The sequence below is a fragment of the Larus michahellis genome, chromosome 1 (assembly GCF_964199755.1).
Source record: "Larus michahellis chromosome 1, bLarMic1.1, whole genome shotgun sequence".
Lineage (NCBI taxonomy): Eukaryota > Metazoa > Chordata > Aves > Charadriiformes > Laridae > Larus > Larus michahellis.
In genome coordinates, this window is record NC_133896.1 from 26615923 (window position 1) to 26643238 (window position 27316).

At 37.0% G+C, this 27316-nt stretch overlaps 1 long non-coding RNA gene across 1 annotated transcript in view; it reads left to right on the forward strand.

The window, feature by feature from the left end:
• LOC141748512 (uncharacterized) overlaps positions 1-19528 on the forward strand; it is a 95877-nt gene extending 76349 nt beyond the window's left edge. Inside the window, exons 2-3 of the long non-coding RNA XR_012589013.1 lie at positions 11978-12120; positions 17699-19528. This is a non-coding gene — a long non-coding RNA (uncharacterized LOC141748512). The remainder of the gene's footprint in view (positions 1-11977; positions 12121-17698) is intronic.
• The last annotated feature ends 7788 nt before the right edge of the window (positions 19529-27316 follow it).

Consider the following 27316-nt stretch of genomic DNA (forward strand, 5'->3'; position numbering starts at 1 on the left):
TTACTTTTTAGTTAAGTCTCTTCTAACTACCTGCACTCTTTGAAATTAACATCATATTCTTCAGACAGTGTCTGCTTCCAGTGCTTGCTGGTAATGTGATTGTCATTCTGGGAGCTCCATACTGGTTTTGTATATATTGTATATATAGTTCATTATTTTCTTATTAATATTATTATCTTTTCTTTTTGTTATTAATATCTCATTAAACTAGCTTAGTTTCTTCTTCAATCCATAAGTCTCTCTCTCATTCTTCTCTCTGTTCTCTGAAGGGAGAGAGGTTAAAGAGAGCATCTGTCATTCATTCAGTGGCCAGTCCAGCCCAAATCACGACACGGATATAGCTCACCTGACTGGCGTCTCCCCAACCACTCTTTGACCATGTATTATAAGTTTTGCTCCCTTCAGCTTTTATATGTTGACATCCATATATATTTCCAGACCCTCTATGACAAAGAAGTAACTCAATACTGGGGTTTTTTTTGCAAGAAAATACAATGACTTTCAGTCCTTTGAGTTTTGCCTTTACTGCCAAAGATTTTACTTACCAGAAAATAGATGCTTGTATATGTACCATTCGGTCTCCATCATCCCAGACTGTATGGGCCTGATGTATTCCAGGTCTGGATCTGAGCTGGTGCCCATGCAGCCAGGCTGAGAAGCTTTGCAACACACTCTCCACTGCATCTGGTTCCTGAAGAGGTTACGAGATCTGACAGAGTACCACAAAACTGGACCGACGAAGACTACTGTGACCATGTGGTGCTCTGCCTGAACAAATGAGTCTTCCCAGAACTGGTTGTGCCACGATATCTGAGCTGGTTTTCTCTGGTGCCAAATCGAGTTTGACAGGGTTTATTAGCTTAGGATCAAGGCCATGGTAATATAGCTATTTTGCTTTAGCTTGAATTCTCAGCTTGAGGATTGTGCCTGATCTAATAAATCCTATAGAATTGAGTTGGTTCCTCATAATGCCAGCTTGGCTGTCTGTACCCATTGTACATTGCTTTGTTATGATCTGTTTTGAAGCTTAGTAATCCACCTTTTTAAAGGGACAATTGAATCTCTTTGACTATAGCTCACATTTTCTGATCAGGCAGAAACAAGAAACTGCTTATAAGAAAACAAATACTGGTACCAAAGGGTGCTAATTCACTCAATTTCTCTCCCCTTCATCCCCCACCCCCTTCAATGAATCAGGCTGAGAGAAGCTGAACATGTTTATTGTTAGATATTCTAAAAGATGAAGTAAGTAGATAGTTACTTTCTCTTGCAGACTCAGAGGTGCAGATAACAGTTTCGGTTCTTACTTCTAATCTGCCATTATGTATACAGACTCTGAATTGTCTAAATCAGTAATTCAGCAAATGTGTCTTCTGACATGAATTACTGCTTACTCCTGCTTACTCGAGGCAGAGCATCACCATAAGTTATTATGGAAGGCCAAGAGCCAAATAATCATATTTCATAGTTAATAAATTATTTTTGTTACATTTCTGTGTAAAAATAAATCTCCCTCCACAATCACTACTCTTTTTCAAACATGCTTATTATACTAAGAAGATTTCTTAGAATTATTTTTGTGGAAATCATTCTTTGTTAGAACAGTTCATTCTAAAGTATTTTCTTTAAACACAAAATTTTTGAATGGATTCACAGAAACAGGGTATTTTCTAGTTCTTCAACTGTATCTCTAAGAATTGGAGATTTTGGGGATAAATAGGAATGATTAAAGACATAAAATTTGTTTACCTTTCATATCCTGCAATATCAGCTTAAAATGCACTCTTTCAGCAAATAATCATGACAGTGACAACTCATCTGCAAGAAAAGATGAACACAATGAAGATATGTAAAAACCAGATGTGAATATCTGTGAAAGACAGACTGAATTTGTTTAAAGTGACTGTTCATAAAAATATTGTTCTTTGTGTCCCTTGCCCTGGCAAGCAGGGAGCAAGACAAATGAGACTAATAGTGACATGGTCAAATATCAAACAATTGAAATCACACAATCATATTGCCACTAATTTCTGTAGGTACAATATTTTGTATGTGAAATGATCTATGTAAGCAAGAAGTAAGAGAGTGAAGTGTCATTTCACTTCACTCAGAAATTCACTTCATTTCACACAGAAATTAATTTATCCTATGAAGAAAAGATGTATATAAATGTTTCTTGTTTATTTGTTTTAGTGTTCTTGATTTCCATCAGATACTGATTTTTAATCTGTTTTACACTTACAGTACATACTGAGTGAGTGATATTTGCCACCTGACAGTCTGAGAACTCTACACCTGCATATATTTTTAAAGTTTTCACACACTGCAGGTACAGAGTCCACAGAAATTAAGAGAACTTGAAAAGTGATAATAACAGCTCCTACAATGTGTGGATGTGAAATACAGTTTTCAAAAATAAAAGAAATAATTTGAAAGTCTGGTATATGGTCTCGCCAAGAGAAATATTAATGATTTATCTACATGTCCTCTTTATATCAATGCCAATCAAATAATTGTTGAATTTTGCTTAAATTTTGTTTTGCTTTGGTAAATAATAATTCTAATGGGTTGTAACGCTCTTTTCCCACGTGTATGTTTTATTAAAAAGTGTAAAGCCAGATATTTTACAACTTTAGGAAAATGTGTGCATTGTCCTACATATACAAGTATATGTCTCACAGCAATGACTATGAAAATAAAATGACCACAGCTCAAAACTGAAGCTTGATTGCTAAGGTTAAACTAAATATTTATAGCAGTTAGTGTCTTCTTCTCTATGAAGTTTTTACTAATATTTATAATCATAAGACATTTTTATACCTGTGGTAAACAAAAATGAAATAACTATTTGGCAGACTATGAAGACCTTGCAGTTGTACATGTGAATGGCTTTTGATAACCGATGATATTTTCATTAAAATAATTACTAAAGCGACTATAGAGTTGACTCTGTACCTCCAGGTTTCAAGTCACAGAATTAATTGAACGCTTCAGCAATCATCTTTAACTTCTTTTTTATAGAGTTAACACTTCCATATTGGGCACTTGAAGATGATATCTTATATAAGAAGGCAAACAAATGACTCTAGCTGTTCCATTTTAATTATTTATTTAAAGTAGGTTTGGAAACTAGTGCATATTAACAATTAACTGCATGCCTTACTTTTCTTGCACAAGAACAAGAACAAGCCTACAGATAGTCCCATGAGCATTCTGGAGGTGGAGAAGACAGGATGGAGGGCAGTGCAATTTTTGCAAAATTATTGCACCATAAGATCTGATATGTACATGCTATAGTGTGCTAATAAGGATGTTTCATACTTGCCTGAGATTCCACTAGTAGACTCTCAGCTGTTTAAGAAGGATCGATTTCCAATGGGAGACCTTAGAAAGCCCTGGCAATTTCACCTCTAACCTAAGCAATAATGACCTCCAAGAGTTAAGGAAGCATGATTAGGAATCAGCTGAGGTTTAGCCAGTGTCCTCATGCCCAGCAACAATTTTTGCCTCAGCTGGCCCTACAAAACTCATTTGTGCCATTTATCCTCCACTTGACAGGTACATTTCTTTACCCCAATTATTCTCATATTGCTGCAAATAGTATTTAAAAAAATGTCTTTTTTCTGGTACCTACTTTATTAGTCTGTTTCCCTACAGAAACAAAGCTTTAGAGATTACATGACCTGTGTCTTGTGTTCATCCTCCTCTAATAATCCATTGTTCTATTTTTAAGAAATTGATTGGAGGTCTGAGTGTCTCCCACATAATTGCTCCTTTTAAGTGTTAATAAAAAAGAGAAAAAAAATCAACACCAAAATACCTGCAGGGCTAGAGGGAGGTTGGAGTAGGAGTGTTCACAGTTTTTTTCCTAGCAACTTTTGATGCCAGTCTGATAATTTCTACAGCTCACAATTCACCACCAAATTGTTATGCTGGAGTAGGTAATAGATCTATGGCAGACAGAAAAGAAAATTTTAGTATAAGTCAGTTAAAAAGTCAAACAAGCTAAAAGCCTGCAAAAACCCAGCTCTATTAGTACCAGGATTCATTAGCCTACTGACTTTAAAAGGTATTATTTCTCTGGAGGAGTACAGAGGCATAGAGGATTTAGAAGTAATCTGCACAAGGAAATGCAATAAGGACCGATCTGTTCAGCCGTCAGACTGCCAAAATGCCTTCCATGTTTTGGTCTCTAGAAAGGCGCCTGAAAATCTTCGTCTTTCATTCTGCACGTTAGCATTGAGGGTCTTTCCTCCAAGTTTTTACTTAATAGCACAGTGGAGGTGTATCAATTGCAGGTACTTTTGCAGACAAAACCACAGCTCATATTTCTCATTTGATAGATGATGAATAACAGTAATTATAATAGTATTAGGCACTTGAAGCCATTTCCTGTGCATTCTAATATGGACACATGCTTATAACTTAGAACCAATAATAAAAAATAGATCTCTCTTGTTTTATTAATAAAAAACAGTCCTTCCATTTATTATACATTAAAACTGTGCTGGAATATCTAGTTAGGGCAGGGACTGATTTGTTGCAGCCTGCTGAAGGAAATTTAATTGATGGAGAGCCTGTTTCTGAAAGCTGTGCAGAACGATGAACTTACTGAGCTGCTCCAAAGGTATGGGTATTAAATAGCCTACGACTGGGCCAGAGTTATTCCCCTAAATAGATGGCAATTAACCTGAATTATCAGATTGATCAGTTTCCTATTTTCACTAGAAACAGCCTCAACAGCCTGCATTAGATCAACTCTACTAAAGTGATCTCTATTTAAAAGTACACAACTCTACTTTGTCTTTAAAAGTCAGATCAATTGATGGAAAGAGTAAAGTCAAATGAAAAAGCACTAAGGAATTTATCTTTGGAAAGCAACTATGAAGTATGCCTTTTATTTTTAAGATATGCCCTTAATGTGAAATTCTATGACTGTTTTAGCCTAGCTGGTTGACAGACAGTAAGTGCCGTCATACTAATCCCTTCAAAAAATCTGGAGACAAGAAGGCATTCTAAGGTGTTGGACTTTTTGCATTGTGCAGACAGGCAGATCTTCTATAAGATACTTCTTTGCACACAGGGAATTTTAAATGACATGACTGCCATTAGTTTAAATACAGGCTTTGGGCCTTAATCACCTCTTGAGTATGTCCAGTAAAATCAGTTTGAATTATGTCAGTGGTGAATTTAACTGTAAGCGAAGAAACAGCTGGGCTTACTCTTAAGGAATATTCAAACTGGGATGTACAGAAAAAAGGGTATGGAGAGGTGCAGCAGCAAATGAAAATTGTTTAGAAAATAAAGAAAAGTGGCAAAGTAGTTTATAGGTCATACAGCTGTGGCTCATTGCAGCACATCTCGTCAGTGAGTATCTTATGGTAGTGATTATTAGGAGCAGCAGGATGGCAGTATTTGTTGCTGTTCTGTTTAAGTTGGTTGATATCTAAGAGTCCTGGCTCCTAAGTCACTGTCTAGCCCAGTTGCGAACCTCCTTCCCCCTGTGCAGAACGTCAGGGAGAGCAAAAGCCTGTTGTTCCAGTTCAGCTTCCTTAGTCAGTCCAGTTTACCAGAAATCGTGGTTGCAAGGGGATCCCAGCACCTTATCATTTCCTAAAGCTGTGCTGGAAATGTATATTGCAACCCATTTATTTCCCTTGCATCTGGAGAGCTGGAGACAAAAGGTCACCTTCAAGTTTATCCTAGTAGAGCAGTAAGACAGAAAACAAAATATTAAATGCTTGCATATAGTCAAATAGTAGCTATAGTAAAATCCAACAAAAAAAATGATAGATTTTTGGGACTTTAAAAAAAATGTGAGTTTCTCAGGTGTAGTACCCAGAAGCAGTTTAAGGGGAAGCTCACCATCTTAAAGAGACTGTTTAAGAACGCTTCATTCACATTTGATATCTATTTTCATAGCTTTTTCTTATATCTATAAATGCTGGAAAATCTATGAAAAGAGAAGCAATCTAGAACACAAAATGGTGGCACAAGATTCTGAACTCTGACAAAAATAGCTTGTTCCAGTGTACATTATTTGAATTTAAGTGCATCTTATCCTACTGATTTAGAATGGAGATAAAAAAACTTGTTGTGGCCCTATCTTCACCATTGATTTATGTCGGTTTTTTCATGGGTTACTTTGAGAGGGTCTTTTCTCCAATACAGCAGCCTCCTATAATTCATTTAGCAGTAAGAGAGAAATTGCAATGTCAGAGAAAAATCAGTAAGATATAATGTTTAGATCTGACTCATTGCCAGCTGTGAGCGTCCTGATCAAATGCTTTAAATTTAATATTTAATGAATAATGGCTAAAAAAAGAAACTAAATGACCTGAAAAGGAGCAAATGAAAACCACTCAGGAGAGCCCACATCTTAGAAAGAAAAATGGAATAGAGATTACTTTAAAAGTCTCACTTGTTTTCACTTCCTGAGTTGCTTGAAACATTGACACATGATCTCTTCATCATGACACTAAGCACAACATCTGCCCGCCAGGGTGCAAACTGAAGAGCTAATATTCCTAACCCTGGCGTTAGCGGCATAACCTACCTTTATTGTCCAGAAAGGTATAAAAATCCCATCCTTTTGAATTTCAGTTTGACACCTCTTGAAAAAAAGAAAAAAAGCACCACCATCATTGGCATTTCTTTCATCATGGAAAAGAGGTGAATGAGTCATTTCACTGCATTCTCATTCTGAGTGTTAAATAAATTTAAAATGTCACTTTAACTCTTTTCAGGATTTATTTGTGTTATATCAACATGACATTGTCAGGCTTTTGGCCTACCAACTTTGTCTTTTAGTATTTTGGAATTCTGAGCTTTTCCACTAATGTTTTTTCTTCACTGAAATCCGATACTCTCTTGTGTTAGTGATATTTCCCTACGTGCTATGTGACAGTTCCAACTTTTCAAGGACTGGCCATGGCATAGTTTCTTCTGAAGCTGTATTTCAAGGGAGGAAACCCTTCACCATCCTAGGGAATTTTGCTTGTACCTCCATCCACATAACTTGAACAACATAATGCTGCCACTTTATATTTCAGTTTTAAGATGTTGATTGTTGACCTGAATGGATTCTGCCTTCATTTTGGTTCATAGTGAGCTAGTGTAGCTTAAGTGGTTTCACAGTGCATCAGAATTAGATACAACCCAGCAGGACAATTCACAGTACCACAAATAGGCACATTCATTCCCTATCAATCCCATAGAGAAGTGAAGTTCCTTAGAAAGGTAATCCACAAAATCTGTGTGTGATGACAGAAAACCACGTGGAGCAGGTACAAAATATAGTGGTGACTGAGAACTCCAGAATCTTCCACCAGCTTTGATGACTGACTCAGGGCTTGAACTTTAAGCTCTTGGATCACTTGGAAGGCAAGATGGGTAGGCACCTAATGAAGCAAGGCTCACTCTTTTTAAAATCAGAAAAGTAGCCTTAGGGCCCTTATTTTGAAAAAAGCTCTTGGAATTAAAGTAGTCTTCCCAAAAGGAGGAAATTAAGGTTCACTTCCAGTGTCAGCCCAGGAACGATTCAGATGTACCCCATTACTTCCCAGAGGACTTTTCAAACTTCCAGACAAGATATGTCATCCCTGAAGTCAGGACTCTAGAGGGGATATCTGGATGGTGTCTGAAATGTATCAGCCCCCTCCACAATGAAGTTCAGACTTCAAGTTTCCAGATAAGAGCATATACACATATGCATAGGGAATTTTTAGGCCAAACGAGAGTCAGACATGGTAAATTTTGACACCTGCCGAGGTTGAGTGCTGACATCAAAGTGTGGGATTTCTACACTTTCTTCTTGTTCCTTTTCAGATTTAAGACATCTTGTAAAAGCAGTGCAAATTCTACTGGCAGTACAAATACTAACCCACTCAGAGAATTCAAAGGTTTCAGAAATTATCTGGCTCTGACAGGTCTCTTACAATTAAGATCATGCAGCTCCAAATGCAGCTACTTAGGAAGGTACTTCCATGGCTGCCCATCCAGGCTATCTGTGTGAAACTATCAATACTGAAGAATATGCAGCAGAAAGCAGTGTATTGTTCCTCAGCTGCACCATTCACAGCTCAGAGTTTGCTAGAACAGACAACAAACATCTGCCAGTTTGTCACCCACTGTGCCTGCTGCTCAGTCCTTACACACCTTCTGCCATTTTTGACAAGAAAAAGGGCAGGACTTCTTAGTCTAAGACAATGAAAAGGTTTGTATAGCACCACCCTTTAGGAGTCAGAGAAGAACTTTAGGATCTCAGATTTACAGAATGAAAGTCGGTGTTAAGGCTACTTCAATAGGTGTCATGGTTCCTATTTAAAATGTCTGAAGTATTCAACTGCTTGATATAAAGAAAATGACCTAGGTCCTTCTCTGTCCCGTACATATTATACAACAGGTTGGGTCATAACAGAGGAAGACTCAAAGATTTGATGCCTCACGTAGAGCTTGTCTGGACCTCATGCTTAAACTGAAATTGTAAATGAACAAAGTTGGAGGCTACACCTCATTATGATGTTACCTTCAATTTATGTGAGAGTGCAGATTTCCTGTTACAACTGTTTTGTTGTTCTGTTTGTTTACAATGAAAACAGTCGGAAGTCAGGAAAAATGCTGCTTAGCTGACCAGCCACTCTGTCAGTGGTCTGACACGATAGTAAAGTACTTCTCTGTCCTTGACTTCTCAGTACAATGATAACCTTCCTTTGCTTCTGTTTCCTCAATGAGTGTTACGTGGAGCTCTGATACCTGTCGCCTGAAGTCAGAATTTAGATAACTATAACATGGTGTGTGAAATTGCAGTCAAGACTATGACATAGAAAATTTCTAAATAATGCAGACAGAGCCAATATGAACAGCACAGTATGCAGCAACATAAATTTGCCAGACTCTGTAAAGCTAGGCACCTTTCTAAATATTTTACCCTCTTGATGTATTTTTGCAGCTAGATATTCTATAGTAGTAACCAAATATGTACTACTTCATACATATTTGAAAATGCACAGAATATACTTTAGTAATAACATTTCAGACTGGTACACATGAATCTTTAGAATTATCCTCTGTCAAAATACCACAACATTAAAAAAGCATTTCATGAAAATACACTTACTTCATGTTTTTCTTGTTGGCTTGCGTACATTTTTAGTTAGGGAAAACAGTAAACTGCTGAGGTTAAATTTGATTTAAATTTTCAGTGTAGGCAAGGGAAATTATAATACCAGGTGCTGCTTCTCAGCTGGATTTATTTCATCAACATGCCCAGTGCATGAAGGAAATACTTAACAACATTAGCTGCAACAGGACAGAACCCAGAAATGTCATAGAACAGCAGGACAGAGCCACCCTACTGGTCTTAGGAAGATGATTTTTATTTAGCATCCACCAAGGAGAGGAAACTGCTTTGGCACCAGTGCAATAATATTTAGACATTCACTTGCCATGTGAACATTTCTATGAGTGTAGCTGGCAAAACCCCAGACACACTACAGTGTTTGGGATCTTTTCATCGATAGTGCTTTTAATAAAGAAGTGAAGTGGATGCCTGGTATGATTTTCTTTCACAAACATCCTCATAGCAGAGCAAATATTACAGAGTCATTGATAAACTTTGCAAAAGCCAGATCTGAAAGCTACAGACCTGGTGAATTAATCAAGTGTTTCAGGATCTCGTAGTACAGAAACAGAGAGCGCGCTGCTGGAATATTCATTCTTTCCTTGGTTGTTTATTCTGGTTCAGATGAGATAAAAATCATATGTCCCAGTGACTTGTGAGAAGTATAGTTAGAAGCACAACTGCAAAAACAAGTCAGATTTTTTTGCTAGCCCTCAAGCTGATCGAAACAACAGAAAAGTAAGCCAAGAACACGTTTTTACATTTTGAATGCTTTTTCAAGATGATGTAGAGCATGCTGTCCAAAATTGCTACCTCTGTGAATTAGACCCCGTAGCCACTAAATATATATTATTTCATTCTGAGCCTTTGTTTGAACATTTTACCTAGGAAAACTTTAAATCTATTAGATAAACTGACATGATGCAATTACAAGTGTGCAACCTTTATATCAAACTTTTAGCTTACATATTAGAAACCAAATTGTTTTGCCCTTTATCTTCTGCTAAGTAAAACTGGAAGCATGACTCTTGACTGTTCAGGGCAAGGTTGGAAAGGCAGAGGAACATTATATTCTTGAGCAATTTTAATTTCAATAAATGTGGTAATATTTTATATAATACAGGGCACAGATAGAGTGAACTCTGTGAAGAAAAGTGAATCCAGTCAAATTCTAGTAATTTCAAAAATCTAACTCAGGAGAGAACAGGCTCCCAAGTACAGTTCAGATGCATTACATCTAAGTGAAACATTACTTCAGGTTCTTTTTTATTTCCCTTTCTTCCTCTACTTCTTTGCCTGGTCATTGCCTAGTAAGAAAGTCTTTCTTTTAGTTTGCTAAAAAAAAAAGTTGGATAAAACAGGGTCAAACATGTATGACATCACCTTTACTGTATCTACATTCAGTATATGACATGGATTTGGGACCAAAAAATTAAATCAAGTTTACCTTCACCTAATTTCTACATGTTAATATGATTGATCAAACATTGCCTTAGGATGGATAATTTCTTTTATAAAAGTGATTGTAACTAAAAAACCAAGAAAGTTTTTCTAGTAACTTGTGTTCACTGCTTCAAGTTGTGAGGTGTGATGAACTATGATAATAATCAGTGGGCACCTTAAAGTGAATGTTCTTAAGAACAATAATATGTGCCCTAATCTATCCACATACAAGGTAAATTCTGAATATATGATAAGATTCCTCAAAGATTCAGCAATTAATAAGGAACTTTCATATTGCAGAGTTAAAGAGATGGCTCAGCTTTTAAGATACCCATTAAGGAACTTCTGAAACTAAGATTAGGTTACCATGTTAACAGATCCTGACATGAATACATGTCCCTGCATATTCACACAAGAGACCTTTCTTTTTTCTTAAAACAAATGAGACACGTATAAAAATCCACATCTCAGTACAGTCTACAAAAAAATATATATTAATAAAATATAGCTTACTAAATACAATCTTAAAACGATTACATGGAAATGAACCTGTTTTTCTTTTTTATGGATTTGAAAACTTGGGTGATTTTCTAGTGTGATTCTATACTAAAAATTACCTAAATAATTAATATTACGTTTCAGAAAACTAACTGCCCTCTAATATATGCTTTTTCTGTATTTAAACCTTGTCTATTAAATAAACATGAAATGTGAAATATAACATATAATTTACTTTTATAAATCAGCTTCAGAATATTTGAGTAGATGGATATGTACAGGAAACCTAACTAGACAGGTAAAAGTACTGAGCATAAATATATCACATAAATGTTTTCCACATTCTCATTATTATTATTATCATCAATATTCTAATTGTAAGAATGGTTTAGTATCCAATATTTTCTCTAGAGCTTTATCAATTTTGTAGCATAATGCTGCTAAGAAGGTCAGCAAAGTTTCTTCAGATCAAATACTCTGATTTATGAGGGAAAAAATTGTTGGCACAATATTTTCAGCCTTCAGAGATCAGCAGATGTGAATTTGTTAATCTTCTGGGAAATGCTTCTTCAGCAGAGGAGATTGCATTAGCTATAATAGGTTTGGATTAAGTCATTATTCAATTATCTAAGTATTTAATTGTTTAATTATGGGAATCTTTGTCCTCTTTTACAAGTCTGTTTATAACCTTATCATTTCGTGCAAAATATTGTCAAGTTCAATGCGTATTCTTTCACCTAGAAGAAGACATCTATTATATCTCAGCAGGTGACCCTAATTCTCCTTTATAGTCAGTGGGAGAAGTTTGGAATAAATCTGACCAAAGATCATAGGTACTGCACCTTATCACCCCTTATTGTACCTATTTTTCTTCATTAACTACTGAAGAGACCTAATGTGATCTGCTTACTTTAGATTACTGATTTTATGTGAGAGGAATCCCATTCCTAGAATCCTGCAGAGGTACTGGAAGACCATATGAAGGACCAGTATGCTTCTGTTGGATACATGCCCAGAGGTAGGAATGGCAATTAACAGAAGGCTGAAGAAAGAAAAAGGTAAGCAATAACAGCTTCCAAGATAAGTATTGAACAAAACTGTCCACGTGCAGGCTACTTTATCAAATTTAAGCAGTTTAAATTAACTTTTTTCTTTATGACCAGTTAGTTAGCTGAAATTTCACGTAAGCATCTTCATGGTACAGACTGGAACCTTACAACTTTGTTAAAGATAATGGACTTAAATTTATTTATGCTACCTCAAGATCACACCCTTTGATTCTTTTTTAGTTAAATGGGGCATGCAATTAAATGATACATATTCACCATCTCTCCAATACCATGTTAATCAATTAAGATGAGAACAGATCAAGCAGTCATGACAGAGCAACACTGGAGGAGAGACTTCAAGAATGCCACAGATATTATTAATTATTCATATATTATTATTAATTGCAGTTAAAATGAACATCTCAGATCCAGGACTGAATCATCTGTCTGCAAAATTTTTAAAAAACTGAACAGTCACTGCAGTCTGTGGTTTCTTATTTAGAACGACCTTGATAGTGCTAGTTAGTAGGAATTATGGTGTCAGTACTGTCATCAAGTGGAAAAATATATGGCTTTTTCTATTTTTTAATTTAGGGTGAATCTACTGCTCCTCATTACTTGGAATGCAACAAACCCACAAAGGTGTGATGTGTTTGAGATGAATTTTGCATTTTACTGCATTTTACTCTTCCCCTTGTAATGTTTTGGAGTAATAATAGTAGGAAAAATAACAACATTGCGAAGACGGTCTAACTCTTTTGAAAATAAAAAAGTATATTTGACTAAAATTAGATTTGATAGGGAGGGGATAAAAATTGAAGTTATTCCAGCATACAATGTACTCAAGGGAGAACAAACTGAAATAGAACTTGCTAAAATATACGTATGCACTCATACATCTATGGACTCTTTCACTTTAACAAGTGGTACTTCAGCTGCTGGCAGAAAATGCAGTAACATGAGGCTTGATCACAATATTTTCTGAATTATTATTGCTGCCATTCACAGAGATAGATTTTCCACTGACTGCTATCATTTTGAGTCCCTGTATCTCATCTTAATTTGAGTAGCTGCCTGATGGAAGTCATGTGTAGGCTGAAAAATTAGCCCTTTCCATCACAGTGTTTGGGTGAAAGAGGGATTGCTTCTGTTTACTGTCACATGTCTAGAGTCTAGACAGGACAAACGCTTTGTAATGATACTAATATTAAAAATTATTCTTGGAGAATTACCGTATCTCTTTATGATAAAAGAACCGTGTGTGTGTGTTTGTGTGTGTGGAGGCTATGTGATAAACTCTGAAGAGAGGAGGCTGGAAGGAGGTTATTCGCAGGAATAACTAAAATCAACTGACTTAAGTGCCCAAGCTCCTGGTGTGACAGGAGCTTCCACAGTGTCTCCTGTGGAAGACACTGAAGTCTCCTAATTTAGGCAGTGGTTAGACTTGTAGTAGTTAGTCTTTGAATAGTTCCCTGAAGGTGTGGATTCATGTCAGCGAAGTTTAACTATTAAATCAAGATTCCTAAACTAGCAAGAGCAAAGGATTGGATCTAATCTAAACTAGATTCTCGAACAACTCAACCGGATTATCCAGGTAGCCAGAACTAACAAATCCCATCTTCCTTACAGGCAGGGAGATAAATAAGGAATTTTGGAATACAAATCACCTAACCTCAGAAGACAAGCACATCAAAAAGTGACTACTATTTCTATACAGAGAATCTAGATGGTCGGATGACTTCATCGGGTCAGAAGTATCACTCCCGATAAAACTGAATCATTATTATCAAACAGACTGATTTGGAAGTTCATACTGCCTGGAATAGACAGTGCAGAACTAGCAAATGCAGGTACCAAGCTTGGTCAATCCAGAATCTTCCCATTTATCATGGTGCAGAAGGAAATGAAAAATAGTGGCTGCAAATTCCATAGCCATAGCCGGAACAGCATCTCTCAAGAAAGCGTATTAATGAGTAATGCTGAGGGTGAGCTACTGATGAGCGGATAATGACTGTCGTATGCTTGTGGACCAAATAATTGCCTGCTTTTTAAATCGTGACCTCAGAAAGCTGAGCATGACATGTATAATCTGCATTTCTGCTTGAATCCTCAGCTCTGTTGTGGTTTTTATCTATTGTCTTAGCCCTTAACTGAGAATAACAGGCATGAGAGAGTTCCTTTTTTCTTATATTTATCTGAATTCAAAATAATTAAAGTATTTACAAAAAAATCTGGCACAACCTGAAATGCTTTCTTCTTACAGTGGATTGCCATTTACACAAGCCCCTAGGGTGAGTGAATATTCCGCTAATGGGAATGTAACAGTAATGAATCACTGGAATCTATGTCTTTGTCACAGAACAAAGATGAATCAGCTGAAATACCATCCAGAAGATTATAAGTCTAGAGTGATGGTTATCATTAGCAAAGTTAAAGGTTCCACTGTCTGATTTGTGTACTGTAACTCTCAAGCCTCACAAAACTGCTTACAATTGATGTCTCTGGGGTCCAGTTAATAATTCTGACTATCTCACTATCTTGTTGACAGCTTCTTGCTGAAGGTCATATTCTGATGAAGCAGATCATTTTAAATACTCCTTTTGCCTTTTGAAACTTAATCTAAAATACTTCTGGGAAAAAAAAAAGAAAGATGCTCCAATGCTCACTTTGCTTGATATATGCATTTGAGAAAGTGTATTTAAAAAGGAATGGTATTTCCTCAGTGAAAAGTTACTCCACGTATCTGATAACCTGAGGGAAATAGCTGCATGAATCTGGGCCAGGTGAACTTCACTGAACTTGGCAGAAAAAAAGCATCAGTGTGTCCTTGTAGATTTTGTCATCCCTTCTATTTGACTACTAGCATGTCCTATGTTTTTTGATCCAAGGAAACAAACAGTGCTTTCTAACCCTTTTGTGTCATTTGTAAGAAGAAATGGTCCCTGTTTTCCTTTGGGGAACAATGGAAAGACACTGGATAATTATGACCCCACCAATGATTTAATAACTACCCCTGTTGTAAAATTTAAATAAAAATCAAACCTGAGCTCTAACCTACATTTCCAGCCAGATATACTAGTACAGGTTTATGGTGGGCTGACCTTGGCTGGCTGGCAGATGTCCACCCAGCTGCCCTCTTGCTCTTCAGCAGACCAGGGGGACAAAGTAAGATAGAAAAGCTTGGGAATAGAGATAAGGACAGGGAGATCACTAATCAATCACCACCACTGGCAAAATAGACTTGGCTTATGGGAAAATGGGAAAGTTTAATTTCTTGGACGGGAAAAAAAAAAGGAGTAGGACAGTAACGAACAAAAACTAAAATACCTTTCCCCCACCCCCTTCTTCCAAGGCTCAGCGTCACTCCTTCATTGCTAACACATCTACCTTCCACAGTTTACAGTCCTTCAACAACTGCCCCAGCATGGATCTTCTCCTCCTTCAGGAGCAGACTGCTCCAGTGTGGGTCCCCTACAGGCTGACATTCCAGCTAGAAAACCTGCTCCTGCATGGACTCCTCTCCATGGGCCAGAGTTCCTGCCAGCAGCCTGGTTGGGCTCAACCATGGCTCAGCCGTGCCCCGGGGTGGGTGGGTTGGAGCCGGCTGGAACCGGCTGTGTCCGGCTCAGGGCAGCCCCGGCCGCTCCTCACAGAGGCTGACCCTGAAGCCCCCTCACTACCAAAACTTTGCCAGGGACACCCAATACAAGGTTTAAAGCAAATAAAAATCTGGATAAATGCCTTGCAGGTGAAGGCTTGGCCTAAAACTTCGCAAAGATCTTGAGGTAATAGTATCACAAAGTCGTATCCTGACAGGCAAATCTAGTCCTCAATAACTAGCATTATTCTGACTGATGGACAGCCCTTGCCTTCTTCCTCACCATGAGTACAAGGACAGTCCATTCAGCTCCAACTTCTGGGTTACACCGCTTATCTTGCTGCACCTGCTTCTGTACCGTGCAATTGTAGGTATTATTTTAGATTCTAAAAATTCAGCACCTGGAGCCACTGTATCTTCAGATCATTATCATTATCATAGAATCATAGAATTGTCTAGGTTGGGAGGGACCTTTAAGATCATCGAGTCCAACCATCAACCTAACTCTGGCAAAACCATCACTAAACCATGTCACTAAGCACATTGTCAACCCATCTTTTAAATACCTCCAGGGATGACGATTCCATCACTTCCCTGGGCAGCCTGTTCCAGTGTTTGATAACACTTTAAGTGTAGAAATTTTTCCGAATATCCAATCTAATCCTCCCCTGATGCAATTTGAGGCCATGTCCCCTTGTCCTACCATTTGTTACTTGGGAGAAGAGACCCACATAAATGAAAACATCTTCTCCCTAATAGGTTCCATTACATAGTACATCATATCACAACTTTAACATAAAAAGAGGTAAAATTTCACCCATATATACACACTATATTCAGGAAATGCTATCTTATGAAAAGAAATTTTGGAAAACTTCAATCTTCACTTAGATAACTTTAAGGCAGAGCAAGGAGATACAAGTATAAACCTACTCTGAAACATTCTATCCTATCCTATCCTATCCTATCCTATCCTATCCTATCCTATCCTATCCTATCCTATTCTAGTAAAGAAATTGAAATAGTGTTGAGGCTATAGTGACAGGTTATTTTACAATTAATTTTTTAGTTATATTTATAAATTATACAAGGGGAAAAAATATGGCTAAAACCAACACATTAGCATTGCAATTTAAAACTCATAAGACATGACTAGACACAAATTAACAGAAGGAAGCAGTATCATGATGAGAACATGTAATTTCTTTCACTTTGTCATCACTTGGAACTGAAGAAGAGCAACATATTTGAACATTATCGTGGGCTGCCTAGACAGTTGACTGAATGCTGGAAGTCTCCCCGTCACATGGATCTCAGATACGTGGAGCTCTTTCTCTCCCAGTACTATAAAAACATACATATGTGTCTCAGCTAGCTTTGTAACTATAAACTTCTCATACATCATGGAACACAGAATGCCTAGCTACAAAAACCAAGCCAATACAGTATAGAATTAATGAAAAAGCAGTCTAGAGAATGTGTAACATGGTGTGGTGGATTGACTTTGGTGCCCACCATGCAGCTGTATCGCTCCCCCTCCTGAACATGACAAAGGGAGAAAATATGATGAAAAAGCTCATGGGTCAAGATAAGGACACGGAGGTCACCCACCAATTAACATCATGGGCAAAATGGGCTTGACTTAGGGAAATTAATTGAATTTATTGCCTATTAAAAACAGAGTAAGAGAGTAAGGAATAAAAACAAAACTAAAAACACCTTCCCCCCACCCCTCCTTCTTCCCAGGCTCAACTGCACTCATAATGCTTCTAACTCCTCCCCATGAGCAGCGCAGGTGGATGGGAAATGGAGGCTGCAGTTGGTTCATAACATATCATCTCTGCTGCTCCTTCTTCCCCACGCTTTTCCCTTGCTCCACTGTGGGATCCTTCCCAAAGGAAACAATCCTTCATGAACTGTTCCAGCATGGGTTCTTTCCATGGGGTAAGTCCTTCAGGAACAGACTGCTCCTGCATGTCTTTCCCACAGGCCACAGTTCCTGCCATAAAACCTGTTCCTGGGTGGACTCCTCTCCATGGGCCACAGCTCCTGCCAGGTGCCTGCTCCAGCACAGGCTCTCCATGGGCTACAGCTTCCTTCAAGGCATGTCCACCTGCTCCTGTATGGAGTCCTCCTTGGGCTGCAAGGGAACAACCTGCATCACCATGATCTTCTCCACAGGCTGCAGTGGAATCTACTCTGGCACCTGGAGCACATCCTCACTGTCCTTCTCCGCTGACCTTGGTGTCTGCAGAGGTGTTTCTTTCACATGTTCTCATTCCTTTCCCACAGCTGCTGCACAGCATGTTTTATGCTTTCTTAAATATGTTATTGCAGAAGTGCCACCAGTGTCACCAATGTGATCAGTTTTGGCCAGTGGTGGGTCTGCCCATAATGTGACTAGCTTTAGGAGTTTAATAGATACCTCTTTAAAGCAAATAAAATCTCCTTTTCCTCCTACTCATAAATTATTGTTATCTACCTATGTGTAACCTTACTGATTTCGCAGGCATATACATATATAGATATATGTATGCAGATATATGAGCATGTAAATCTCGTTTGTATATGTGAGCTGCACTGATATATCCAGAAAATAGTTTCTACTTTAAAACATAGAATCATAGAATCATAGAATCTTCATGGTTGGAAAGGACCTTCGAGATCATCGAGTCCAACCACACAACCTACAATCTCTGCCACTAGAGCATGCCCTGAAGTGCCACATCTAGACGTTTCTTAAACACCTCTAGGGATGGTGACTCAACCACCTCCCTGGGCAGGCTGTTCCAGTGCCTGAACACTCTTTCAGTAAAGTAATTCTTCCTAATATCTAATCTAAACCTCCCCTGCCACGGCTTCAGACAATTTCCTCTGGTTCTGTCATTATTCACCCGGGAGAAGAGGCCAACACCCACCTCTCTCCAACCTCCTTTCAGGTAGTTGTAGAGGGCAATGAGGTCTCCCCTCAGCCTCCTCTTCTCCAAGCTAAACATGCCCAGCTCCCTCAGCCTCTCCTCATATGACCTGGTCTCCAGACCCCTCACCAGCCTGGCAGCTCTCTGGACACGCTCCAGCACTTCAAAAACCAATCCCTCATAACCGATCTGAACTTCAAATCTTCTCATAGGGATAGGATGGAATACAGCCACGAACTTTGTAAAAATGGGTAAGACCTAACATTTCAAAACAATGGAGTCACCAGCTCTGAGAGAATCAGAAAATTGTGGTTAGTAGAACTATACAAAGGAGGAGCACAGAAAACTTTCCTCATGACCAAATGATTTAGAATCTGAATGCCACTGGATGGCATACGACTATATGGGAGTTATTTGCTCTTAGCATCATCTGACTTAACATAGAGCAATCTGATGTAAATAATTGGCAATGAGTAAAATATCACCTGTATAATTCTGAGGACTATCAGCTGTACAAAAAATGGGTACAATGTATCTTGAGTAGGACAGAGCTCCTTATAATCTCAGAATTAACTCTGCTATGACATCAGTTGTGCTATATATCTTTTTTGTGTCTAATAACAGAAGAATATCATTAACGCTCCTTACAGGGTTCATATACAGGGATGGAGGTGTGTGTTATCACACCTAAGTACTTTTGTTTCAATATACTGGATCCTATGTGTTTTCTTAAGAGCCCAGTTAAAAATGACTTAGAAGATATCTGACAAGTTAGGTAAAGCACTATAAGATTTATGTTTGTTTATTGGTCCCTTCGTCTATTGAATCTTTCAGAAAGGCAAATTTTGTTACTTTTAATTTCATTTAAAACTCACAAATAAAACAGTGACTTTGAATACTGAATATGGAAAAGAAATGTGTGTTCTTTTCACCTACTTTCTTTCTTTTAAGGCATTGCTACTTAAATATTTACAGGGAATAGTTTTAAAGTTAAATGAAAAGCAATGAACTGATGTCAACTAAACCATCAAAATATTTAGGGCTCTGGAGACAGACGGTACGAATACATTCATCTGAGAGACAACAGGCCTGAATTTCATAGACGATGCCAAAAAAAGTAAATGAATTAGAAAAGAGAATTTATGAACCATGAATTTAATTCTCGAAAAACTTACATCAAGAGCTTTTAAAGGGATGTTTATTTTTAAATTTCTTATCCTTACATCAGAGTTAGATATTGTAATTTAAAGTACACAGTGAAGCTTCAGATTTAAATTTAAGCAAATATTCTTTAAAAATGTGAATGCCAGTCAAAACTGTGTCCTGTGCCCTAGATTGTGTGGGCACCCACAGATGCAAGTATTCTCGCTCAAGGCAGTTGATCTGGGAAACTGTTATTGCTTTCAAGGTCTCAAACAGTACCTGGCGGGAAGTGGGAAGTGTGGGGTTTTGTGCACCTCCTCCCCTCCAAAGGGGCGTATCATAACATTTCTCATGCTTGTGTTTGCTGGAGTTCTACTAGAGGTTATATTTCCTGAGCTAAAAAATCACTATATATTTCGTAGTAGTTTTTTAAGTAGGTGGCATACTTTTAAGTATGATAATATTGAACTTGATGCATTAATTTGTTTTCTTGCCCAGAACCATCCACCATATCTTACAGGTGAGAGACAAATCATCCTTCCCATCAAAGTTTTTTTTTGAAAGGATGCTATTTTAAAACTTAAGTGGTAGTTTAGCAAGTCGTTCCTGAAATATTTAAGCTGTTAGATTCTGTCTCCCTGCTGAGTCTGGAGACAGTGTACTTTGAGGCGTCAAGTGCTCTTCTCTGCTATGTTCCCTGGAGCAGCAAACCAGATTATTCCCAGGAAGGTACTCAGACAACTGCAGATAATAATTATCTATCATGTTAGAGACCGGAAATTATTTTCCTACTACCATTCCATGGAGGGAGGTTCTGCTGTCACTTGAATCACAATTTTTATTTGCTCAAGCCTTCTCTAGCGGTATCTGCTGCCAAGCCGCAGCCTTGAGGCAGGGTGTGATAAGTGTGCCTTTTCAGCTGGTACCAATGACTGGAGATGGGAGGGCAACTAGTCCATACATTCATCAGCTATCACAAAATCTCTCAGCTTTCAGGGAAGATGCTCCCCAGCATCTTCCACTACTGATTTAAGACTGAGCTAACTCGTCTAATGTGGCTACTAGCTCCTCCTTCCCCACTTCCTCTCCCAAATGCATAGACAGAAAACTAAGAGCCTTCTCACAAGATGGCCTCATCTCACTTCTATCTGTGACCTAAGAAAAATTCCTTGTGTGTTTATTGTGATTGATTTTTTTTTGTATCATGTGGCACTCTGAGGGGATTTTGTTCCTTTGTCCACTTGCTACCTGAAGTTCTTTAATTAAATTTTCCATTCTATATCTTAATTAACACATTCTGGGTTCTAGTTTGCATGTCCCTGTTACAGGCTTTTGAAAGTTTAATGATAAAGTTTATATGTACAGTAAGAAATAATGAATGCCCATTTTTCTTACTTGATTTGTGACTGGTTTTCTATTGAAAGTATTTACACATAACATCATGTCAAGAATGTTAATCACTAAATGGCATCACATTCCTTTTTGAACATACTCATAGTTCTACAGGTTATATTGGCTACCTTGGCAGTGGAAAAGAGGATTTCCAAAGCATGAATAAGAAGTGTAGTATATTACGTTTATAAAGGCAAATGAAACAAGTATTGCAGCCAATTGAGGCTGAATACTTACGGCCTCTGTTGCCTGAGTACAGATGCAACAGGAAATGTTTGATTTTTCTTCTACCCACCCTATATTTAAAGCAATACAACTGAACATAATAATTTCATTTAGTCAGGTTCTCCTCCTTCATGCATGTTTCCCTTATCTCACTACAAGTCTCCGTCTTCAGTTCATGTCTTATATTGCTTCTTGCTTCATTAATTGTCTGTATCTGTTACCTTTCCCCCATTTCTCACCAGCAGACCCCAGTTGCAGATCCACAGTAATGTAAATTATAACAATATGTGACCCCATAAAACCCCCACTGTTAAGATCAGATATCACAACAGTTGAAAGAGGAAGAAGTGCCTTCTAGGGTCGGTTGCCATCTGGTGATGTAACAGTGTACTGGACTGAAATGTCCCAAAGGAGATGCCAAAACCCAGACTACAAACCCAGACTTAGCAAACAGTCTAAACAACCTGTACAAGTTATTTCTTTCAACTATTGGAGAGAAAGAAAATGCATATTACAAGAAGTTTAAGGGATGTTATAGGACAGAGTGCAAATCAACTGACTTTCAATTTAGTGATTTAGGGAAGGAGGCGGTCCTTCCTGTTAATTTGGCAACGTGTATTGTAGAATGTAAGAGGGAGAAGATTTATATTTCAATAATAACATGTTTTGAATTATTACAGATCATTAAGAGACTTTTTCACTCATCACTAGGGACTGCATTCAACTAGAAGTAGGATTATTGAGAAATTCTTTATACTGGATTATCTCACTGCTCTTTGTTTGGAGTACTTTCTTGAATAAAAGAGATTAAATTCAAATTTCTGTATCAGATCAGACAAGGGAGTTGATGTTAGATTCTCAGTTACCTAATGTATACCTTAACAACTGAGGCACATATTTTTTAAAAATAGTTCTTTGTTTCTCACATGATATTTTGCAAGTGATTCAGGGTACTCTAAAATATGGAAAAGCATTTAATTTCTGATTAACTGAAATGTTTACACAACTCCCACCATTTTTCCTGATTAAATATATCTCTGAAAAATGTTAATGTTGTGTTGGCCAGAATCAGTCTTTCCCACAGTTTTTTAATTTTAATTTTATTGCCAAATCAAATATATAAATTACACAGCCCCCTTATTAGATCCCCTGCAATATGTTGCCTAATATTACTTACTGTGATTTCCTTTCAGTGGGGGCTTTCTATTGGTGGGATTTTTTTGTAAGTCTGGGACTGAAGATAATAACATAAGGATGATGTTTTCCACCACAGCTTAGACAATTAGCCAAAAGTCATGTCAGCTTTCTGTCTGCATCATATTAAATGCAGTTATTTGAACTATGATCATGCAGCTTTGACAGTTAACCATGAAAACTGGTATATAGCTTTACTAAGAAAAAGGGAAACATTAAATTGTCTGACTGATTAAAAAGGATCTTCAATTCATGCAATTAGTCATGAGAAAAACAATCAGCTAAGGTGAAGTGATAGGCAAAAGCAGTGACCTCTAATTAGACATACGAGTGTTTGTTGAATAAATTATGACAACTCTGGTCTTTGATCATTCCTAGCCAGCCTTACAAGGAAAATACGCAAGCAATAAGAAACAAACTAACATTGTATGCAAATATCATAACTTATTCTAGAGTAGATAAATCTTTATGGAAAACATATTTTTTGTGTTCTTCATTTTAGTATTGTTTTAAGCCCCCATTTCTTTGACTAATATCTTAAATTTCAATCAATTTCTTTGTAACTTAACTGTGGTATGTATTCTACTGGCCTATGAGTATAGTTCTCAGCTTTAACAGCCTTTCTTTCTATTCTTCAACATATTTCAGTCCTGCCACCTAGGGAGCACCTATTTTGCTTCTCTTTCCTAATACCTATATCTTCATATTTTCCAAATTGTTTTTTTTCATACATTCCCTTTCCAAAAATATGTACTTATTCAACATTATCACATCAAAGAGCCTTAATTAACTTCTTTGCTATTATTGATCTTTTTGTCCCATGCTGAAAGATACCTTTTCATAATCTTTTAAACATGGTAACATGATTTCATCTTCTGCTTTTTAGGGGGAAAAAAGATTCTCTGCCGAGCCAGGGAAAGACTATACTCAATTTCCACACACACACATTTGAAGGATTTTTGTTTGTTTTGTTGGGGTCTTTTTGTGTGTTTTTTTTTTTTAATCTTCAGGGCACGTGACAAAGTTCATCTTTTTTTCTCTTAAGGTTTTGATGAAGATCTGAGCTGAAGAGCAATTAGTGATATGGGTCTTGATGTCCAATGGAATACTGCATTTATATACGTAGGCAAGGACTAGTGAAAAGATGTAGATCATTACTACATATAACCAGAAAAGCAGTAGGTAAAGAAAAACTGGGCATAGATGGAGATGTATTTATGTTTCCAAAAGATTCTTTAAAATTTCCAAAAAGTAATAAAGAAGTTAAGCAGCCATGGAATGATCAGTAAATAACTTGCATTAATAAAATTCCTAGGAAAGCCAATGGAAAAGGTAGGTATATGTCATGCTGTCTCAGTGGGGCAGTAGCAAGACAAGCTTTTCAGGAAAAAGTAATATATTTTATTATACCAATTGGTGAAGCTGAGGAGGGAAAAAATTAGATATAGATGATGTTGTTTGGTATCATATTTCAGTAGAATAGAGTAAAAAAAAGCATATATGCTCCATACAGCTGTTTCAGATCTGGCTTGTGTGCCAGAAAGTATGACTGTGATTTCCAGTTGGACTTATAATGGCTTTTAACTCTCTTTGTAGATCTCGTTTCACTTTTTGTCATGGTATAATGCAAATCCTTAACTTAAGGTTTCATAAAAGATCCCAGATTATTTATTGTATTTATAGATGACATGGAAGAAGGCTAAGAAGGGGCAAAATACTGTTACTCAGAAGCAGTAGACCCTGACAAACAAGCAACAACTCTAAAAGCATTAGAAAAATGAACTTCATTTGACTAATGAAAAGGAATGCAAGAAGAAAAATGTACTTTCTGCAAAATATGTTCTACAGGAAAGCAACATTTACTAACATATTTGTTCAGAAAATAGGAAGTTAACAACATTAACCACGGAAAAGAACATGGACATCAAGGATATCCCAGTTGTCAGAAACTCCTTCTGCCCCTTTTTCATAATGCAAGAAAAGTGAACGTTCAAAGAGATTTGAAAAATTTTACCTGTAAAGAAACTCCTTTTCGCACAGTGTGTGGTTTGGCTTTGAAAGTTATTGCCACAGTTCTCGAGGTCAGAAACTTTCAAAACTTTCCAAACTCAATGTATATAAATTGTACAGTGTGAGATTTTTCCTACAACATTACTGTGGCAATAGCAACACCTGAAGAACGCATATTAACTCCTGTGCTTCAGGTTTTAGACAAAACTCTAATAATTGAGAAAAGACCTAAGACAAAATGCAGACAATGCCTATTGTGCATATGCTTTTCTCAGAAGAGGCAGTATGGCAAATTTTGGACAAGATACCCAGATCTGATATAGCATGGGAATTCTTACAGAGATGCAATAAAGTTCAAAGCTGTTAATATCATTTCTGTCCTTGCTGTCTTGCTGAGTGCAAGTGCTTTCATGCATTCAGATGCATCCAAAGAGCATTACCTTCCCTTTTCTAGCTCCAATTCCTTACAATGTACGTTGCCCATCTTTTAATTTTCTAGATCCTTTTGTACTTCAATCCCTTATGAAAATATTTCTCTCTTCTTATAATGAAATATCTGCGACTATAATTACATCTTTCTCTACTTGCAAGCTCTTTATTATATTTCCAGTTAATAGTATAATCTGTCAGTATTTTTATTGATTCCATTATTGTCTTAATTTCTTTGACTTCACATTATCTTTCCCTTAAACTTTCTATCAACATTGATGTACAAAAGAAATCAATGTAAAAACTGCAAGATCTCTTTACTTGCAGCCTCAGACATTTAGAATGCAGAAAGTGCATCAGGAAGAGAGAAAAAAAATGACATTGAGACATTCTGGGAATAAAGAGATACACATGCAAAGCAAAGTATAATCAGATAAGAGTACATGGACATACACAAAACCAGAAAGAGACAGACAAGGAGACAGCAAAATGATAACCACATATTCAGTAATACTTACTTGGAGATTACAATATCTGCACTGTAGTGTCAGCAGTTAGCATTCTCTATTAGAAAATATTTAAATATTTTATTCACTGCACAAAAGAAGAGTTTAGGGAAATCAGATGATTCCATATTTATGATGTGACTGGAATATTATCTTTGTTTCTTTATAGTGAATTTCTGCTCATATATGTTTAGATGCTGATTATTAAATTTCTAACTGCGTACCTTTCTTATTTCTGTTACTTTCTACAAAATATATCAGATTTATTTGTCTACAAAAATAGCACTGGAAACTGAGAGCTGAAAATCTCTGTTTTAGTCTTCCATCATATGGTAGATGGGCATAACTGCACAGTAACGGCATGGAACAACATCTATTGGAAATTCACTTTATTTTTTCCCGTACTTCAAATGAATTCTCAAGTCAGTCAGCTACATGTAGTGCATCAAACTACCTGCTAAAGGCAGCCAAGAAATTTTTTGACATGACACTTTTCCACTGGAAAATGCAGATTTCTTTATGCCAAAACAAGTAGTTGTACCTGCTGCAAAGTTTCTTGCCTGTTAGATTTACAAGACGTTTTAGGAACTAAGAAGCTTTGTCTGAAGCAAGCACCCGTATCAAGGAGAAAGGGATCTGAGATTTAGGAGCTATAAGAGTTTTCATGTTTCTTGTGCCTGTAACTCATTAGACTGGGAAACAGAGACGTGGGCAGTCAGAGCAATTCATCATGTTTGTTTAAGGAAAAAAAGTTAAAATGAACTGTAGTTTCATTTTTGGCAAAAAAAATAAAAAGGTTTGAATACCTCCTAATGTTCAAGATACTTCAAAATAACAAATTTTCATTTTAGTGCCTGAAGATGTTTAGTTATATCTATAGATAGGCAAAGAATTTCCCAAAAGTGACAATTCCAGTTTTCATGCAGCCCTAGTTTCCCTCTTTCAGACCACAATTTCTCACTCAAATTAACTACTTCACAATACTGACATAGTGGAAAACTGCAAGAAGCAAACAACTGCTGGCTCTACTAACAGTTTGTTAAGTGCAATAGAAATCCTATTTGGACAACAGTAGAATGAGGAACTTCGTTATTATTATTTTCACAATGTGTATGACTTAGGAATGAAAGTTAATTGGTTTTGATTACAGCCAGTATCTATTTACAAGCTGAACAGGAAGTAGTTAGTGGAGACACATTTAAGAATTCACATACAGTTTGTCTTTTCAAACTATGAGACTACGTAGGCATTTTCAGTTTTTTAGGAGTTATCTCATGAAAGCAGTGAACGGAATGAAATGTCCTGCCACATAAAGTATAACCCCAGTGTCACAGAAACTTTCGAGTGATCAACTATTCTTATTGTAGAACTTAAAATACAATATGGAAATTACAGACCCAAGGTGATTAAAAAACCAAGCATTACACTTATTCATTGATCTACTGTTACATTATGGTAAATTACTTCAATAATTCCTCAAGTAAAGGACTACAAAATACAGCTACAGTGGGTATTGCACTGACAATGCAATAGCTACCCTTAGTTACCCTATGCCAGACTAGACATAGAAGAAAGTGAATTTCTTTGTGGGGTTGTATTCAGTCTTGCAACAAACACTCCATATTTCTTTCCGATTTCTGTCTTGAGTGTTGGCAAATACCATCCTAAGTAATTGTTGTATCCTCAGGTAGACAGTTTGAAACTGGCTCCCCAAAATTGGTGTAGGTAGGGATCTAAACAGATATCACACTTTGAAGAAGTTAAAAAAGGTGTCTGTCTTCAGAAATAGC